The sequence below is a fragment of the Urocitellus parryii genome, chromosome 4, assembly GCF_045843805.1.
Source record: "Urocitellus parryii isolate mUroPar1 chromosome 4, mUroPar1.hap1, whole genome shotgun sequence".
Lineage (NCBI taxonomy): Eukaryota > Metazoa > Chordata > Mammalia > Rodentia > Sciuridae > Urocitellus > Urocitellus parryii.
Window position 1 is genome coordinate 178,195,745 of NC_135534.1, and position 21,408 is coordinate 178,217,152.

The following is a 21,408-nucleotide window of genomic DNA, read 5'->3' on the forward strand; positions in this document are numbered from 1 at the left end:
GACATGAGGACAATATTGATATCTGCTTCAAGGATTTTCTGGGTTGATTAAATCAGATAATTGATATTAGGCGTTTTCTATATGCCTGACATAACGAATAACTGGTGCATAGCATATTGAATGTGCTTAATAAATCTTAGCTGCTTTTACTAATAATAAAAATATAGTAACCAGATTTTGGCAAACCAAGTCAAAGCTTGAATGTATTAAGAAAACTCAGAAAACTAGGTGCTGTGGTGTACTGTAATTCCAGCAACTTGGGAGACTGAGGCAGGAGGATCACAAATCCAAGGCGAGCCTAGGCAATTTAGCAAGACCCTGACTCAAAAAAAAAAAAAAAAACAAACAAACAAAAAAAAAATATATATATATATTGGTTTGTTTTTTGCAGTGCTGGGGATGGAACCCAGGGCCTCATGCATGCTAGGCAAGAGTTCTCCCACTAAACAACACCTTCAGCCCCCACAGTCTTAATGCATCCGAATTATAAGAGATGGAAATTATCTTGTCTCTTCCCCTTTGTTTACATAAGAAGAAGCTGGGAGGGGAAGGGTTTACCTGCCCAGTATTGTCTTACTTATTGCCAGCAGCACTTCTTACAGATTCTAAGATGGATCATCTTTTTAATGCTTGATCCTGCCTGGGTATGAAAATGTGTGTGTGGTGTGAAGGTAAGAGAGAAACAAGTTTTTAAACACTCTGAAAAGTACTGAGCATGAAAAAACTAACACCTGATTACTTGCCACCAAAATTTAACTTGGAGCTGGGCTCATGGTGTCCTACCCCTATAATTCCAGCAGCTCAGGAGGCTGAGACAGGAGGAAGGCGAGTTCAAAGCCAGCCTCAGCAACAGCAAGGCACTAAGCAACTCAGTGAGACCCTATCTCTAAATAAAATACAAAATAGGGCTGGGGATGTGGCTCAGTGGTTGAGTGCCCCTGAATTCAATTCCTGGTAGCCACCCCCCCCCAAAAAAACTTTAATTTGGTTTTTGATGACCAGATCCTAATGGTGAGTGAGCTCTGTTTCTCAATTCCCCAAATTTTCTCATAAGTAAATCTCTGTATCTAAAAATTCACATAACTCAGTGAGTCCCTGCACTCTGTGTTATTTATTTTGAAAAGTTTGTATTCTCAGATATGGGATTTAAAAAACTCAAAGTGACTTTGAAACTTATAAAATAGTATTTTATAATCTAAGCCAATGGTTTAAACATTGGTTCCTTTGGGTTGTTTAAATTAATTAATTTTTTATTTATTTTTTGGTAGAGGGACACAATAATTTTATTATATTTATTAATTGTATGTGGTGCTGAGGATCGAACTCAGGGCCTTGCACATTCTAGGCAAGTGCTCTACCACTGAAACACACCCAGCCCCTGTTTTAATTATTGTTATGTTGTTTCTTAAATTATGATAGTTTCACAAAATAACTTCATAGAAGCCCCCTGGAACACCCCCAAGAGGCTACAAAGGGACTTTTTCAATAGAATTGTCCTTAGAGTCATTATCACCCAGTTCAACGATTCAGCAAGCTTGACTGAATGCCATCTGTACCAGGCTTCTGGACTAAAAAGCTGGGCTCATCGAAGAGAGAGTACACACATCTTTATGGTATGGACTTTCAGAGTCTCCGTAAGTTGATTCCACCCCTGCTCCACATTCCCTACATCTAGAGGCAGAGGATAGAAGACTAGAAGAGGGTGGGGTTTCAAGTTAACATCAAATTGAGGTCAATACTGGGTGGAGGGGGCCCGCTGGAGATACTTTGGAGCAAACTAGATTGGAAGTCAGGCAAGGTGTCTCTGATGTGATAAGCAGACCAGGGCGGGAATTTGGGACAGAAAGAATCACACAGTAAAGTTCTCTGTGTTCAAAACTTAGAGTTATTACCAGAATGTGAGATGTTGGGCGTTAAAACCCAGATATTTTTAACAAATGCCACCTTGTTCTAGAGTTATGTGCATATGTACCTAAAACCTCCCTTTAGGCCACAAACTCCTGGAGGGCAGTTACAGCTGCTGATTCACTTTCTCATCTTCACAGTTTGATTGTGTGGGCAGCATGGCTCACAGTTGTCCCCATGAATGCCCTCCCTCCCTGGACACAAGGTCAGCTTCCTGGACATGCAGGCTGAGAAGGTAGTTGATGTACTCTAAGGGGCTGCTGCTGCTACTGGGGTTGCCTCATGGCAGAACCATCATCCTTCCAGAGTTCTTTCTACTGTCATTCATTCCATGCCCGGCACTGTCCTATGTGCTGGAGATCTAGTGGTTAAAAGACAAAGTCCTCCCAGGGAGCCTATGTTTTAATGGGGACAGATGAACAATAAGCAAACAAATAAAATGTTTCAAATGGGGATGAATACATTGGAGAAAATTGAGCTGGGGATAATAGAATGAGAAATGTCAGGAGGGTTGATAAATACTTTTTTTAAAAAAAAATGAGGTCTCATTATATTGCCCAGGCTGTTCTCAAAACTCTGTGCTCAAGCAATTCTCTTGCCTTAGCCTGCCAAGAAGCTGAGACTCTAGATGTGCACCACTGTACCTCCCCTGCACTTTTAATAGTGTAGTTAGGTAAGGCTTGACTGTAATAAGACAGAGAAAGGAAGGGGGAGAGAGGCCAGCTGTTTTGAGATCCAGGTGGGGAGGGCACCAGAAATGACCTAAGGAAAGCAGTTTTCCAGGAAGTGGGATCAGAGAGCAGCTTGTTGTCCATTATAGGAAGTTCTGCCCCAAGCATGTGGATAATCACAGGATGGTTTTGAACCCAAGGGTGAGGCGATCTGACTTACATATTTAAAGGATTTTTCTGGTTACTGTGGGGGACAGCAGAAGAAGTGGAAGGGAGACAATCAGAAGTACATTGCAGCAATCTAAGAAAGAGAGGACTCTGGCTTGGACTGCGATGGTAGTGGTGAAGAGGTGGTGAGGTTCTGGAAGGATTTCTAAGTTGGATATGGACTAAGAGACAAGAGTGTCAAGGTAAGGATTTGGTCTGAGCTACTGAAAGGATGGAGTTACCAATGCCAGAGAGGGAAGGGCAGGCTGGGAGGAGAGGATCAGGATCATGTAGAGATCAAGTAGCTTGGATGCACTATCAGATCAGGGAGAACACAGCAAAGGAGCATCCAGTGGGCCAGAAGAAAACCAGAAAATATGTTCTAGAAGCCAAGTGGAAAAAATGTTTTAAGGAGGAGGGTCTGGTCAACTGTGTCAAATTTTGCTAGGATAAAGTAAAGGAGAATTGGCAATTGTCCTTAAAAATGCATTTTATAACACTTCAATTCAATTAAATTAATTATAGACTGTGGCACCCAGAGAGGTAAAAGGTAGCCTTGCTGAGGGCATACAGGTAAGACCACTTACATAATTTGCTGAGGCCTAGTACAAAATGAAAATGTAGGACTTCTCCTTCTAAAATTATTAAGTATTTCAAGACAGCTGCAATGGAAAATTAAGTCCTGCACAGTCCTACTTTTACAAGTGGTCCCCTGGATCCCTGCAGCAAACTTAGTAGCTGTTATTATCCTCATTTGTTAGAGCAAGAAATGGGTACTTAGTGTATTGAGTGATATAAGGAAGGTCACAGAGTTAGCTTGGTAGTTGGGTCTTCAGTCTCCAAGTCTGGCAGTCTTCCTACCAGACCAAACTAGGGATTGGAGGAGAGAATTGCTGTCCTGCCTCCTGACCATCTGGAGCAGGAGTATGGATTGAGGCTTTGTCCTTGCATTTCACAGGCCTGATTGAACTGAGCAGATAGGGGACCGAAGGAACACATTGCTAAGATGGAGATGGTAAAGGAGCCCAGGAAAAATAGCTCAGCTGCGGAATAGAGACAGTGAAATCATGAACATGAACTGATAGCTCAAAGCTAATGTCATTTTAGTGACACGGAGAGTATTTTATAGCCCACAAACCAGGATGATGAGAACCTTGCTACATTTTTGATTTGTCATACCACAGCTAAGAGCATCACCCAGTGAAGACCATGTGAATGATGTTTGAAAACGTGCACTGAAAAGTGCAAGGGGTATAGGGCTCTGTCATTTCCTGGCTGGATTTGGGGGGAATTTGGGGGAAATCATTTAATTCTTTTTGATCCTCAGTTTCTTCCCTTGTAAAACAGAGGAAAGTAAAACCTGATGGGGATTCTGTGAGGATTAAAGAAATCAAGAAAGGTTTTAATAAAATGAAAATCACTGTGTAGGTGTTAAGTCCCATAAGACTCAGACAATATCAATAGTATCATTAAGAGTGTTGTATGATACCCCTGGGCACTTTCTTATAGTGCATTTAAGTAGAAAGATCACACACTTGTTTTTTGTTTGTTTGGTTGGTTTTTGTTTTGTTTCGGTACCAGGAATTGAATCCAGGAGTGCTTTACCACTGAGCCACATCCCCAGCTCTTTTTATTTTTTATTTTGTGACTGGATCACACTAAGGTGCTTAGAGCCTTATGAAATTGCTGATGCTGGCCTCGAAATTGTGATCTTCCTGCCTCAGCCTCTTGAGCTGCTGGGATTACAGGCATGCCCCACCATGCCCAGTGAGTACACTTGTTTTTCTTAGCATTTCTTCCTTGCTGAAATCTATTTTCAAAGTTTTGAATACTTTTTTAAGAGAATGGATGGAGCCTTGTTTTCCTAAGTGGGGAAGGAGAATTTTCTTGTTTCCCTCTCTCAGTCTGTTGATGTGTGATAAACAAGCTCTGTCTGCTAAAATAGATGCTGCTGTACACACAGATAATGTGCTCTGTGACTTTAGAACAGCTGGAGCCTCACTTCCATCTAGTTGGTCCCAAAGCCCTTCTTCTGGCCTCTTCCAGCCACTATTGCCTTGTAGGGCAGCATAGACAAATAACTCTCTCTGAATAATCATTGGTGAGTGGACATTTACATGGGGAAGGACCATTCTGATCCCCTTGAGCTACCACCACATCTCTGTCTTTTCATTCCTAAACTTCTTGAATTAATAATTATATCCTCATTATCCTCCTTTCCTATACTACCTTATTTTTTTTACATCAATCTAGTTTTGGTCCACATTATTTTCATAAGTCATCACTCATAAGTCATTAATGATTTCCCAATGACCAAACTCAGTGGTCCCTTCCCACTTCATTTTTTCTGATTTCTCTGCAGCTCATGGTTCATCTGAGCACTTCTTGTCCTTGAAGCTCTTGGTTTCTATGCAGGTCTGTTCTTCACCTCTCCCTCCTCCTCCTCATAGCCTTCTCTTTCACCCCCTTAGAATTGGGAGGATGAGTGCCTGGTCCTTGACTTTATACTCTCATCCTTCATTGTTCCAACTATAAATCTTGAACTATTACATCTCTGCAGTATCTTCTAAATAAAACACTTGTGTGAGAACTCTAGTGTCTCCTGGTTGTCACCCATTACCTGACTTCAAACTGAGCATAGCTAAAGAAAATTTATCTTCCCTGAAGCTCCTATGCTTTTTATTTTTTGGTGGGTTTGGAGCCAACAACCTAAATTTCAAAGATTTAATCATTATTTTCGACTCCCACCCCAGGCTCCTCTGCGTTGATACCACAGTATCACCATGTTCCTGGCCATCCAGTTGTGCATCTTCAGACTTGTCCTTGACCCTGGCTTCTCCTTTTGTTTCTCCTCTCCTTCTATTAGTTTATTTTTCTCAATGTCCCACATGCTCATTCCCTCCTTCCCTTTCCATACCACCACTGCCAAGGGTGACCTTCCCTTCTCATGGGAAGTATTAGAAAAGTTTCCTTAGTGGTTTATCTACTTCCATCTCCCCTCACCCTCCCTGCACAAAGAACCAGAACATTCCTCTTCTGGCTGGCTCTGAACTAGTCATGATGGTCTCAGTATTGCCTGCAGAATGAAGATTTGACCTCACCACACCTGGTGGCACACGCCTGTAATTCCTGCTACAGGGAGGCTGAGGACCCAAGTTCAAGGTCAGCCACTGACAACTTAGTGAGGCCCTGTCTCAAAATTAAAAATAAAAAAATAAAAAGGCTAGAGATGTCTCTCAGTGGTAGAGCACCCCTAGGTTCACTCCCCAGTACTGGAAAAAGAAATAAACTAAACTAAACATCTTAGTCTGGCATTTAAGCCCAACCTCCCAATGTGACCTCCCACTACTTTCCTGAAACCACCCAGTGTCTCAGCTGGAGCAGCACTTGTCCTTCTCGTTTTTTTGCCTTGAATCTTTTAAACACCCACAGTACCTTTTTCATGCCTCCTAGTTGTTCAGTGCCCTTCCCTGTACCTGGCCATCCAGGCAGCAAGCCTTGCCATCACAAAGCCTTTGATTATGCTGGAGGAGAGATGATGAGATGATGAGACGTCAGCCACCCCACAGACTCGGGGTGAGCACCCAGCACTTACACGCATTGCCTCCCTGAGTTTGTTCAACCAGTGTTGTCCTCATTCCACTGACAGGGCATCTGCAGTTTAAAGAGGTTAGGTGACATTCCCCAATCCCAAAAGTGCATAGTGACAGAGTTAGGGTTTAAAACCAAGACTGTCTCACTCTCAAGTTCATAGATTTAACCATTATTTTCTACTGCCTTTTCTTGCCTCACACGATCTCTCTGAGTTAAGATCATATTTATTTGAGCCTCTTTTATGGCAAATAGCACAAAATATATATTTTGGAGGGGGGTTGCTGGGGATTGTAAGCAGAGGTTCTTTTACCACTGAGCCACATCCCCAGTCCTTTAGTTTTTATTTTTGTTGTTTTGTAGTTGTAGAGGAACAGCATACCTTTATTTTATTTATTTATTTATACGTGGTGCAAAGGATCAAACCCAGTGCCTCACACAGGCTAAGCAAGTGCTCTGCCACTGAGCTACAACTCCAGCTATAGTTTTTAATTATTTATTTTTAATTTTAAGACAGGGTCTAAGTTGCTGAGGCTGACCTTGAATTTGTGATCCTCCTGCCTCAGCCTCCGGAGACACTGCACACAGCAGTATTTTTATTGTTCATGGATACACATCTTTTATGTTATATTCATTCATGAAACATTTATTGAGCATTTATTTTGGCCAACCCCTTTGCTAAGTAAATTTGGATTTGGAATATAACACACGTTGATAATTTTAATATAAATATCTCTAAATGTTCTGGAGGTGGAGATGGAGGAATTGATGCTGCCATGGAATTGGAAAGATGAGGCTATTATTTCACATCCTGTGACAATAATTCTCTTTATCCATATCCACTTGGAATGACCCTGAATTAGTTAACAACTAGAATTGAGAAGATGAAGGAGTTCTATATGCATATAAGAGTCTTATCTCTTTCACTTTGTAATAGTTTTTTTCACTTTATTTATTTCATTCAGCCTGTACATTGTTTAAGGCAGGCAATTTGGAGATCTCTATTTTATGGAGGAAGCCACTAAAGTACAAGAATTAAACCTGTGCCCTAAGTCACACCCCTAGTAAGGGGCAAGGCTGGACAATTTTGATTGAGAGGTCATATGCTCAACCAAGTTGCTCCCATACTTCCATTCCTTTAGTATTAAAAAACAGAAGGGTGCAACATATTTTCTTTCCCATTCCTCTCTCCCTCCTTTCCTTTCTCTCTCTCCTTCATGCTTTCCTCTTTTCTGCAATCATTTGCTGACTACCTACTATGTAGGGGGTTGAAAACCCAAAGACAAATATAAAAACCACACATAGAAAATTGAGGGAATGCAGCTGGGTGTGGTAGCCCATGCTTGTAATCTCAGTCACTCCGGAGGCTGAGGCAGGAGGATTGCAAGTTTGAGGCCAGCCTCAGCAATTTAGCAAGAACCTATCTCAAAATAAAAAAATAAAAAGGACTGGGGATGTAGCAGCCCTGGGTTCAATTCCCAGTAAAAGATTTTTAAAAAGAAAGAAATTGAGGGAAAACAGAGGAGAGGGACATCTAAGCAAGACAAACAGGGTGGGGTCAAAGAAACCTCCCTGGAGGAGATCATCTTGATCATAGTTTTGCGGGGTGAATAGGAATTAACTACCAGGACACAGCAAGGCTAGGGGAAACAAACACTGGTTCTACTGCCTTATAACTGAATGGGCATTTTAATACCTACCTGTTAAGACTCTTAGGCCAATTAATAGAGTGACTTATGGAAAGCATCCAGCACAGTACCTTACTGTGCAAGATGTTCTGGTTGTTCATAATCTCAGTGCTAATAACAGCTAATCACAAAACCAAGCAGAACATTAGAGCTATTTTTATAGAGAAGGAAATAGAGACTCAGAGAGAGAGAGAGAGAGAGAGAGAGAGAGAGAGAGAGAGAGAGAGACAGAGAGAGAGACAGAGAGAGAGAGAGAGAGAGAAATGTCACATAGGCTTAATGGTAGTTGGAACTGGAACCCAGATCCCCTGACAGTTCTGTTTTCTCTTTGCCTGTCTGACATTCCAAACTCATGTGTCTGCGAGTTAGTCCACCTCCTCCCCTGGCTTAGTGAAGCTGTTCCCAAACTTTCTGATTATTAGCATGCCATCTCTGTGATTTTTGCCATTACTTAGTATTTTTCTTTAAATAAACTCATTTTTACTATGAACATTTAAAATGAAATTTTATGTCCAAAGTATAAATAGACAACCAGTAATATCATCTGGAAAATCACAGGTCTGTAGTATAACAAATTATATTTACTCTAAGACATGTTAAAATAAAATGTATTTCATCTAAAGTATACATTTGCACATTCTGGGAAACACAGACATATGTAACAATGAATTATTTTATTTTCACAATAATTTCTATTCAAGTCCAAATCTATCCTAAAACCAAACTTTCCTTTGTGAGGCTGGTTTATAGTTGGAAGGGACACAGTAAAAGACAACTCACTCCCTGGTCTACCGACAACCCCCTCCTATACATATCAGCTACTCTCTGCTAGGGCTCTTATTGAAAACTTGCCTCTCTTATTTTAGTTAATTTCTTCATCCCTTGGAATTTTAACTTCCCTGTATATAGTATGTCTTAGAACCTAACATGATGTATAGGCTTGTTTGTCTGGAAACTTCAGCATCCTCCTTCTAGCAGATTCTGTCCCCTGGTCTTGGAGTTTAGAGTCAGAATAAACTAGCCCAGAGCCTTCTTCAAAGGGTCTGCCACTGGCAAATAGCAAGTTTCTGAATGGTTCAGTTCCCGGTGCCTGCCGGGGTCTGGAACATGATACATGATATACATTCAGTATGCAGTCATTGCCTAAACCAACTGAGGTACAGGTGGCTAGAACTGCTTGCTGCCACTAGGTGGATCTGAATGGCAATTGCATCAGTCTAACCTGTCGACTGCGTGGTGAGCTCTGGCTCCAGCACTTTCCCTTGCAAGCAGCCTGCCTTGCTCCCTGATTGTCTGATATTCTCTGTCCCCCTCCTCCCAAGTCCTCCTGTGAGTAAGTTAAGCCCTGAGGATGTTTGCATACCAAACACTTTGCTAATTGATATTCCATCACAATCTGCTTAACAAATGTTAATAGGGTTTTGCATTTTGTGATTTTTTTGTGTGTGGTGTGTGTGACACTTTGATTATATTTTTAGCCAGGCCTGGAAGGGAAGAGAAAGGAATGACTTTTCAGCAGGCAGGAAATGCATTACTAGGTCTTTCTGGCCTGATATTTTCCTAAGCATCTGGGAGTACCTTTGCCAGCCGGGAGTTCAGGATCTGATCTGATCTGGTTTTATCAGTATATACCATGGGAAAATTCAATGTGAGGATGAAGAATCCCTTTGTGTTTATCTGTGTTCCAATTGCCACCCTTTATTGTCAGCACTCTTTTTTTTTAAGAAACTACTGGTTCTTCTTTTTCTTTTTTTTTAAGAGAGAGAGAATTTTTTTTTAATATTTATTTTTTAGTTTTCGGCGGACACAACATCTTTGTATGTGGTGCTGAGGATTGAACCCGGGCCGCACGCATGCCAGGTGAGCGTGCTACCGCTTGAGCCACATCCCCAGCCCTGATCTTTTTTTTTAGTTGTAAATGGACACAATACCTTTATTTTATTTATTTTTATGTGGTGCTGAGGATGGAACCCAGGGCCTCATACGTGTGAGGCAAGCACTCTGCCACTGAGCCACCATCCCAGTCCAGCATTCTGGTCTTACTCTAAAGAAGTCAGCTTGCTCAGCCACGGTCGACACCCATGTGGAAGTCTTCTAGACTCATGCTCTAGAAGGAGGTGGCAGGCCTACCCAGACTTTGTAATGAGGGTCCCCCATCAGCCAGAAGCACATCTTATTCTTATGTTTAAATGTCAGGATGTTCTTTAATCAAGAGAGAAATTAAAACAAGCCCAGACAGAATAGCCATCCTCAACCCTGCCAGGAACACCTAGCACTATTTACAATTCTTCTATCTTCTTGATGAAACAAAAATAAGACGTTGTATATCATAATTGATATACAACTTGGAGACTGCATTTCACTTCTCAGGGAATATTAATAGGAGCAATTATCACTCCAGGAGTATGTAGTACAGTGGATAGAGACTGGACTCTTGAATCAGAAGATAGGGTTTCTATTTCCACCATGCTGCTACTAACTTCTGGTTTTATCCAGTGCAGATGGATGCATAGTACTTTGTTCTCATGCAAAACAAGCTGGGGAGAATCCTTTCAGACAGATCCTAAATAACTTGGTCCATAGAGCCAAGGCAGACTGTCTCTTCCAGGAAATCATGCACCTACCCATCAAAACTTTCTTCTTGCTGGGCGTGGTGGCACTTGCCTGTAATCCCAGCTACTTGGAAGGCTGAGGCAAGAGGATCACAATTTTGAGGCTGGGCTGAAAAATGTAACAAGACCCTGTCTCAAAAAGGTTTTTTTTTTTTTTTAATTAAAAAAAATTTAAAGGGTTTGGGATGTAGCTCAGGGTAGATCTACCCCCTGGGTCCAATCCCCATGACTAAGGAGGGAAACAGAACTCCCTTCTCATATCCAGTATTAAATATGACACCCTATTGGGTTTATCCATCTCTCAGAAGGGATGAGCAGAGTGAACCTCTGTTAATCCAGTAGGTTTAATTCCCATGTAATGGAAACTAAATTAAGATTTCAATAATGCATGGTGACAGTCTGCTTTCCATCTGATGTAGAAATTACTCCTCTAGCTGTAAATTCTTATTTCATTGATAGAGGAGAGGAACAACTGATCAAGTGGTAGGGTGGCCGTGCTGTGGGTAGTAGGAGTCAGAAAACTAGATAAAATAAGTAGAATAAGTAAATAACAGACTTGAGACTCTTCAGTAAGCTAGCCAGATGTGGATGTGTGGGGCTGGGCAGGGGCGCTGTTTTGTTGCGGGTGCTCTTGTGGTAGTCTGTGGTACTGAGGATTGAACCCAGGGGAGCTCTATCACTGAGCTACATCCCCAGCGCCTTTTTTTTTTTTTTTTTTTTTTTTTTTTTTTTTTTTTTAGACAAGGTCTTGTTAAATTCAGGCTAGACTATAACTTGTGATCCTCCTGCTTCAGCCTCCCAATAGGGATTAAGGGCATGTTCCTGGGATTAAGGTGTGTTCCTGGGACTGAGGTGTGTTCCACCACATCCAGCTAGGATATAACTTTCTTTCTTTTCTTTTCTTTCTTTTTTTTTTTTTTTGAAATTACTTGTAAACTGAGCATTTCTAGAGTTACATGAACTTGAGACACAGTAAATACCAAATTTCATAGATTTTGAGAAATCTTTAATGTCATCTAGTCAAATTTCCAAAGAGATGATTGAACTCCTACTACAGACTCAGTTTACTAGAATAGGTTTCTGGTTTAAGTATTTTATTAAAAAATAAAATAGAAAGTGTTGCCATGAGTTCCCACAGTCCCTAGCCAGGGGCACCCCTTGCTGTGTAAGAGGAGCAATGTTTTATCCCTCCCTATTCCACTAAGAGGTTTCTCCCCCTTGCCCATAATTCCCTACAAAGGTACCCACAGTTGTCCCTTCTTCAAGGGGTCCAGTGTTGTTCCACGAAGGACAAGGAATGGGCTTGTGCTGGCTGTGCCGCCTGCAGAGCGACAGCTACCAGACAGAGAGGCTTTCAGCAGTTACAGCTGCAGGCCTCTTGCTCTTGCCCACATCCTCAACCACCAGGGCCACTGGTCCATGGGTCTCCATCGGTGTGGGTGAACCCCAAGGAGCACGGCAACAGCAAGCCACACAGAGGATTCTCATAGCCTCCCAGGGCAGTCACAGTGCAAGCTCAGAATGGCACAGATGGTTGTTCATGCCACTGGGCATTTAGCAAGTGTGGATTATGACTTAAGGTCCTGTGTTAGTTGCAGGGAATGAGAGATGAGTCAGACGTGCTGCCCGCCCTTGAGACCTCACAGTTTACTGGGAGAAACAGACCCATGAGTGTCATACACAGGATGCGTGACAACTAAAGCCTGCAGTCTCTGGGGGCAGCAGATAGATTGCTGAAATCTGTCTGAGGGCTCAGGGAAGGCTTTTCAGAAGAACAAAACTTAACCTGGACCTTAATTGGAGCATAGAAACTCACTGTAGAGCTGCGCAGTGGCGCACACCTGTCATCCTACCTGCTTGCGAGGCTGAGGCAGGAGGATCGCAAGTCTCAGCAATTTAGTGAGACCCTGTCTCAAAATAAACGAGAAAGGAAGGAAAGAAGGGAATAAAGGGGGAGGGGCATTTCAGACAGAGTGAGCTGTACAAAGGCACAGAGACAGGGAAGGACATCTTGGTTCTGGAGTGAGGGCCAATGAGGCCAGTGTCTACTACATATCAGGTAGCGAGTGCAAAGACCTGGACCAGGAGAGGAAGTTGGAGACCGAGGATCCTGGCCTTTGTGATGTCACGAGGAGCCCCTGAAGGGTTTAGGGAGAAGAATGTCATGGGCAGGTAAGGCTCTTACAGCATTGAGGTGGCAGTATGGGGGCTGGGTGGGAAGAAAAAGATGAGAAATAAACTGAGGGCCTTGAAGGAAGGGAGAAATTCTAGAGAGATTTAGAAGGTTGAACTGGGAGATCTCATTAGAAATTCTAAGAACTTCTGAGACAGGAAATTAAAAGAGAAAGAAGGCAGACTGGAAATTTAGTAAGGGCCCACAGGTATGATGCCAGGATACCTTGTATCAAATAAATCAGACCTTGATTTAACTTCTTCACTGCCTGCCCAAGGTAGCCTATATAATGGCTGTGGATGGTAGGTCAAAGCTATTATTACAAAGCATTTACAGCTAAGAAAGGTAGGTGGATGCATCAGATCCATCTGGCTTGGCCAGTTCTGCCCCACCCCCACCACCCCCATCCTGCTCTACAATTTTAACCCCAAAATTTATTACTTTGCTGAGGAGGATGCCGTACCCAAATGGAGGAAGATTAAGGATGGACAAATGGTTGTGCTAGGATCTCCACAGGAAGTCCTATCTCAGTTCAAGTATCATCACTAATAATTGTGTTAACTCAGAATGTTCTGCTCTTATAGCAAGAGTCCCCTGAAGAATTGAGCTCACTCTTGGAATAAAGAAAAGGAAAAATAAGCACATTAAAGTGATATCCTACCTAGTTTGGCCTTTTTTCTAGAATGATTTAGAGCAATACTGTCCAACAGAACTTTATGGAATGACAGAAATATTCTGTACTATCCAGAGTAGACACTAGTTGCACATAGCTACTTGGCATTTAGTGGGTGGCTAATGTGACTGAGAACTTCGTATCTTATTTTGCTTTAAATAAGCTCATTATTTATTACTACCTTGCCGTGCTGGAGATGGAACCTGGGGCCTTGCACATGCTAGGCAAGCGCTCTGCCAAGGAGCTATACCCTCCGTACTCAAGTTTAAATAGTCACTGTAGCTGGTGGCTACCATATTAGACTCTGCAGCTCTGGAGCCCACTTCTCATCCCAGTTTCTGTCTCACATGCTCTTTTCTGGCTTTGTTCTCCTGATGAACCTTACCCCTGCCCTTCTCTGCCTCCTCCCTCCAATTTGACGCACTAATTGGCTACCTTCCACCTTCCAACTTTGGCTGTATTTCCAGGCTATTGATTTCCTCTCTGAAATCACATCAGAACCTGGACTATCTTCCCATAACCCAACTACCTCCCAATATGGGCAGGTGTGTAGCCTCCATAAAGTACCTCCACCGTCTCCTGAGCTGCCATGTTTAGCTGCAGGAGGCTTTATTCCATGTCCCTGCTCTTTTCCTGGCTCCTGTGGCCAGCCAGTTAGTAACCTGGAATATTCTTTTTTCTCTCTGAGAACCTGAGTTAAAGGATGGGAAGGACAGTTAAGATAGAGGTGTGTGTGTATTGGGGTGGTGTGTGTGTGTGTGTGTGTGTGTGTAGATGATTTCCTGAAACTACCCAGTGTCTCAATTAGAGCAGCATTTGATTTGAGCTTTCTGGTAGAAGGAGAAAGGTTCCATCTTCTGAAGCCTTTTCTGTCATGAGTTTTGAACTTTGATTTATATAAAAATGGCAATATTGATGACATTTGTAGATGGAAAAAGTGGATTTGGGATTGAAAAACTTAACAGGCCAAAGCACTGGGACAGATTTAACACAATAATATGATGACAAATTTCTAATCTGGTTTTTGGTCCAAGTGGTGATATATGATTTAAAACACTTGATGGTGGTTTCAGCTGGTCATAGCAAGTTATTACGTGTTTGGATTACCAACAGAACAGCATCCAACCAGGATCTGGCTGGCCCACTCACTTTCACATGGAGCAGACCACACCCGGATTCTCGTTTTGGGCTTTTTTTTTTTTTTTTAATAAGTGGGACCGTTGACAAACTCTGACTGAGGGGACTTCACCATGGTGAAAGGAATGATAATCCACTATATAAGGACCTGAAACAAGTGAGCAGAGAGACGGTGAAACAGTCCTTTGTCTGGAGCCCTGGCAGTCCCAGGGCTCCAGAAGCTAGAACAAAACAAGTGAAAACTTGAGCAGATTTCAGCTCAGTTCCAGAAAAATATTTCCAACAATCAGAATCTCTGATTTCTGGTGGCCTAATCTGTAAAAGCAGAGTTTAGTAGAGACCCTGGAGGGCCAATGTCAAACATGCCCCCAAGCCAGCCTGCTGAAATGCGGCTTGCCTGCACAGTGATAGAGAGCTGATTCAAAGTGTGTAGACCCTATGCTTGCTGACCCCCTTAGTTTACAGGTTCTATGTGAATGTCAGACCCTTCTCATTCTAGCTCAGCGTCCTAATTAAATAACCTTGGCTCCTTGCATGTGGCAAACAGGTTTCAGGCACAGAACCCCTAGCACCAAGCAGAATGGCAACATAATTTTAGCTCCTGAGCAAAATGAGTCTCACAGTAGCATCAGTACAGTGTGCACATTAACATTTGAATATGCTGTATAATAAGCATGCTAATTATAGAAGAGAAGAATACTTGAAGAATAAAATAAGCTGTGATCATTAGAAGAGAAAGGGGTTAGCAATTGATGGCATGGGCTGCTGCTTGGTATTCAGAAGTACATGATGACTCTCATCATAGGGAAAAGGGAATTATTGTGATTATAAAAATGCAATGATGGCAGCAGATAGTGATCAGAATTTCATTGGAAATAATTTTGTGTTACAACTTTAAAAAAACATATTCAGATTTATTATTAAGAATGTGTCACTATTTGGTTATTTGATTCCTTTGGACAATTTATAATTCTGGCCCCATTGTAGGATTAATCTCAAGTTTGTAGAAATGGGTGACTTTCTCTTCACCAGAGATGAGAGACTAAGATAAGGAGGACTCAGGTTGGACACCGGAGCCATGTGCCTTGAATGACCTAAACCAGCAGTTCTCAAATAAAATCTGTGTATCTCTTGGGGATCTTGATATTCTCAACATGTCTGTAAGTTCAAAAGCATTTTCATAATAATATTAAAGGAGCTGGGAAGAGTGCTTGCCTGAGATAGACAAGACCCACAGTTCCATCCCCAGCAATAAAATAAAATAAAATAAAATAAAATAAAAGATGTTATTCAACTTTCAGTGTCAAAAGACTATACATTGTGTAATTCCACTTTTATGAAATGTCCAAAATAAGCAAATCCATACGACAGAAATAGATTAGTGATTTTGACAGGGGCTGGGGAGGCCAGACTATGAAGTAATTCCTTCATGAACACAGGGATTCCTTTTGTGATGGTAAAAATGTTCTGGAACTAGGTAACAGTGATGTTCGCAAAACACCCTGAAGGTTCTTTTTTTTTTATATATATTTTATTTACATTTTAGTTTTCGGCAGACACAACATCTTTGTTTGTATGTGGTGCTGAGGATCGAACCTGGGCCGCACCCATGCCAGGGGAGCGCGCTACCGCTTGAGCCACATCCCCAGCCCCACCCTGAAGGTTCTTAATGCCACTGAATTGTATATTTTGAAATGGTTATGTGAATTTTACCATATATGCAAAAAGCAAAACATTGTTTCTCATAGGATATTCTTCCATCTAGAATAGAAGCTTTTTGAAGGTTCTCTAATTTTGGAAGTCCTGGATGCCAGGTCTTCCTATAGCTTCACTTTTTTTTTTTTTTTTTTTTTGGAGGGGGTAGTAGGGATTGAACTCAGGGACACTTAAACACTGAGTCATATCCCCAGCCCTATTTTGTATTTATTTAGAGACAGAGTCTCACTAAGTTGCTTAGTGCCTCACTTTTGCTGAGGCTGGCTTTCAACTGGTGATCCTCCTGCCTCAGCCTCCTGAACTGCTGGGATATGGGCGTGCACCACTGTGCCTGGCTCCATAGCTACACTTCTGAAAGTGAGGAAATATTTCCTTGTTTCCTTTAAAACTACTTCCTTTGGTCTAGGAGAGGGTGTAATCTCAGTAGTAGAGCACTTGCCTGCTATGCGCAAGACCCTGGGTTCTATCACCAGCAGCACAAAAATAAAACAAACAAACAAAACAAACAAAACCCCCTGCTTCACTCTGCCTTTGTTAGTCTCTCTACCTAAGATATTTTTCCTGCTAGTCTGGAATGTTACTACTTGTCCTTCAAAGCTCATCTAAAATTACATCCCTTCTGTGAAATCTCGAGCTATCCCCCACCCTGAGCACACCTCAGGAAGAATTGAGCCCTTCCCCCTCTCCAGTTCCTACAGTACTTCCATCTTCTTTCTCAGATCATATCCCTGACATAAGACCTAGTATCACAGAACATATCACTTTTTATAAATGTGTCTGTCTCCCCAAAAGATGACTTAAGAACAGGAGAATTATCTTATTATCCCTAAAGCCCAGCATATTTCTCTCTCTCTCTCTCTCTCTCTCTCTCTGTCTCTCTCTCTCTGTCTCTCTGTCTCTCTCTCTCTCTCTCTCTCTCTCTCTCACACACACACACACACACACACACACAACAAAACCCCAGCCAAGACCTGTGATAGCATTTGGTGTTAACTTGGCACAAGGTTGATACTCAATAAATGCCTTTTTCTGACAAAGGAACAAATGGTTCATAATAGTGAATAAATGAAAGAGATCCAGCCCTCCTCTTGTTAGGTAGTAGGAAGACATTTCCATATATTTTTGAGACTTCTTATAGTGTTAGATCTCCCAGGGACTTTGGCCATGACCTGCATAAGTTAGAGAGGGCAAGGAAGCCCCAGGACAATCCTGTAGAAGAAATAGACATCTGGTAACAAAGGGGAGACAACAGGAGGAAGGAAAGAAGTCTCCCAGAAGTGGAGAAAGTGCCAGAGTTTGTTAGGAGAGAAAGAGCAGCTTAAGAAAATCATTCATCTGGCCTGGTATAATCCTAATAATCCTCGCTTGCCTGTAGTCCTAGCCATTCAGAAGGATCATGAGTTCAAGACCAGTCTCAGCAACTTAGTGAGGCTCTAAGCAACTTAGTAAGGACCTGTCTCAAAATAAAAAATAAAAAGGGTTGGGATGTGGCTCAGTAGTAAAGTGTCCCTGAGTTCAATCTCTAGTACGAAAGAAAGGAAGGAAGGAAGGAAGGAAGGAAGGAAGGAAGGAAGGAAGGAAGGAAGGAAGGAAGGAAGGAAGAAAGAAAGAGAAAGAAAGAAAGAAAGAAAGAAAGAAAGAAAGAAAGAAAGAAAGAAAGAAAGAAAGAAAGAAAGAAAGAAAGAAAGAAAGAAAATAAATCATTCACCTGCCACTTTGGAAATTCCTACCCAGAAAAAAGGCCCAGAGACAGCAGGAGATCTAGGAGATGAAGAGTCACAGAGCCGTGAGTGATGCCTAGAGCATACGTTCTCAACATGGGATGCACCCGTTTCCAAGTCCACGAGCACATAAGGCTTAACCACAAACACCACTCACAGTCAGTTCCTTGTCCCACCCACCCTGACAGAACTCCTCAGAAGGCAACAACTGTGAACCCCGTTAGCTTTTCCTTCTGGTGTTTACCTACATATCTATAAACACATGCTTCTGTTGCTATTTCTTGGTGGGTTTTTTTTCCATCAGAGACATTATATACCAATTTCCTATTATTACAGGATTAGGACTTAGCTCTCTCTTACTGCCCCTTAAAAGTCAGGTGGGCACTAGTGAGCTTGAAAACAAGTGACCATCTGAAAGAGAGGCAGCTGCTGCTTAGATTGTCACAGGGAATGTAGTTCCATGTGGGCAGATTGCATCAGTGAAAATATATGTTCACTGGTAGCTGGGCGCAGAGATGAACATCTTTAATCCTAGCTACTTGGGAGACTGAGGCAGAAGGATCACAAGTTCAAGGCCAGCCTGGGCAATTTCAGAAGACAGTGTCTCAAAATAAAATTAAAAAGGGCTGGGGAGGTAGAACAACTCTGGGTTCAATCCTTAGTACCAATCAATCAATAAAAATTTGGCTCTAATAGATCACCAATTTCATTAAAGCTGACTTTGATTTGAGATGGCTGGCAATAATTTCTAGAGTTATATGAATCCTTGTGCAAAACTTCCAAAAGTGAGCTTCTAGAAGCTTTCTTTTTCAGGAGTTCCTTGTGAACCTCTATTAATCTAAATTGGGTTTATAGTTCATACTGTGAGTCTGGTCCAGATCCTTTCTTCCCTGCAGTCAAACCCATCGTCATCAGCTGGGGATATTCTGCTTTCAGCCTCAGGAAGCTACTTCAGCCCCTCCCAAGGTGCAAATGGAAACTAGTGACTGGGTGATATGGGACTACACTACACTCTGGGAAAACTCTGAGGAACTATCCCAGCTCCCAAATTCTTTGGATTTAATTCTACTACAATTACTTTTCTGATCAGCTTCTAAACTCTGGCCTAATACTGTCTTCTTCACTACCTCAAAGGTATATGCCCTGAGGACACTTCTCAGTAAACCTCCTGCCTGCAGCTCCATCTTAAATTCTGTTTGCAGGAAACTCAGTCAAAAACACAGGGGGTGTGGCTCAGGGGCAGAGCACAGGCCTGGCATGCACAAGGTTCTGGGATTGATCCCCAGCACCACACAATGCTGCTGACAGTTCTCACTTCCGAATCAACAAATGTGAGAAGAGATGAACTGTGTGTATGAATGATTGATTTGTGTGGGCCATCCTAGAATCAGGGTGGACTCGTTCTCTCCCAAAGCATAGGCTGAACCTGGGAGAAGACAATTAGAACAAAACTGAATTGTTAATTATAAAGGGAAGAATCATATTGAGGAGATAATTACAAGACAGTTAGATTTTTCAAGAGAAGACTCTTAGAGTATGTAAAAAATAATATATTCAGCCAAGAAAAGTTGTACATGCCTGTAATCTCACTGACTTTTGAGAGGCTGCAATAGGAGGATTGCAATTCGAGGTCAGCTTCAGCCACTTAGCAAGACCCTCAGCAACTTAATGCAACTCTATCTCAAAATAAAAAAATAAAAAGGACTAGAGATGTAGATCAGTGGTAAAGTGCCTCTGGGTTAGATCCCCAGTACCAAAATAAAAAAAAAATGCATAGTAAATTAATGTTGGAAACTAAATTGAGAAATTTTTAAACAATTTGAGGAGCTAACAAGATATGGTCCAAATGTGGCTTGAAGATCAGCAGTTTACAGTCTTGGCCCAGAGTGAATATAGATGCAGTTTGAAGCCTTAGAGAGCAAAGCTAGGACTGATAGATAAAGTAAAGATTTAGGCTAGGGCAGTAACTCAATAATAGAACACTTGCCTAGCATATGTGAGGCCCTGAGTTCAATCCCCAGCACCACAGATAAATGATAACAAAAACAAAAAAAGAAGCTCCTTGGGAGGAGGTAAATTCCTCGGCACCAAATTCATATTTGAGTCTCATGACAATTGAAATTATGCAATCTTTGAGATCCTATTCATTGATATCCATGTAAAGTGCTGCATATTTCTAACATAGATGATGCATTCTTAACCTGATACCCAATTACCAATAGCAAACATCACTGAGATGCCCCGATGGTGCTACTGAAATATCAGCTCCGCTTCCTGAAGTGCACACCCCTTCACTTGACTCGTCACCTCCAGGTATTCACTCCTTATCAAAGGAAACAACAGGTGAAAATATAATCATGTTATTCATTGCCTTCCTCTTGCTTACATATAAAAATGCCACTAGCAGATCCTTTATAGATAATGCACTGTAGCAACCTCTGCTACTTAAAAATTAGCATCATATTCCAGCAAGTTAGAGCAGGAAGAGTCTCAAAGATCGTGCAGTCTTGTTCCCTCAGTTGACAAAAGACACGGAGAGGAGAAGGGACCCACCTAAGTTACTCAGCCACACCAGGACCAGGACTCAAGTCTCTTTAATCCTGTAGTGCATCTTTTCCTGCTGTAACCCAAATGGTCTTTTATTTTATTTATTTTTAATTAAGCAGAAATAATCCTCCACTGTTCAGCTATCTTGAAGTGAGAAGACCTCCTGGCTAATGGCAGCCTAGAATGCCTATCCCCAACCCTTTATAGACATGTTTTATTTTATTCTGTTCAGGAATTTTTTAGATGGGAACTCATGATGTTGCTTAGGCTGATCTCAAACTCTTGGTTTCAAGCGAGGATTACAGGCACACACCATCAGGCCTAGCTTCTGCTCAGATTTTAGTCCAAAAAGTTTTTTGAAAAGTAATAAGTTCATATAGTTCAAAAGAGTTTAAGTGGGACTGGGGCTGTAGATCAGTGATAGGGCACTGGCCCACAATATGCGAAGCTATGGGTTCCATTTCCAGAACTGCAAAACATGAAAGAAAAAATTCAAAACTTTAAGTATAAAAAGTTATGCCCTGGCTGGGTGCAGTGGCATACGCCCATAATCCCAGTAGTTTGGGAGGCTGAGATTGGAGGATTGCAAGTTCAAAGCCAGCCTCAGCAATTTCTTCTCCATTTCCTCTACCCGCTTCCACAGGTGACTTATTTTATTAGTTTTATATGTGTCAATACAAGAAATTTGAAATAAATTCTTCTGATTTTCAAAACAATCTGATAGAGTGGGGATAAAGAGACTTAGGCTCCAAGAGTAAAGGTGAAAA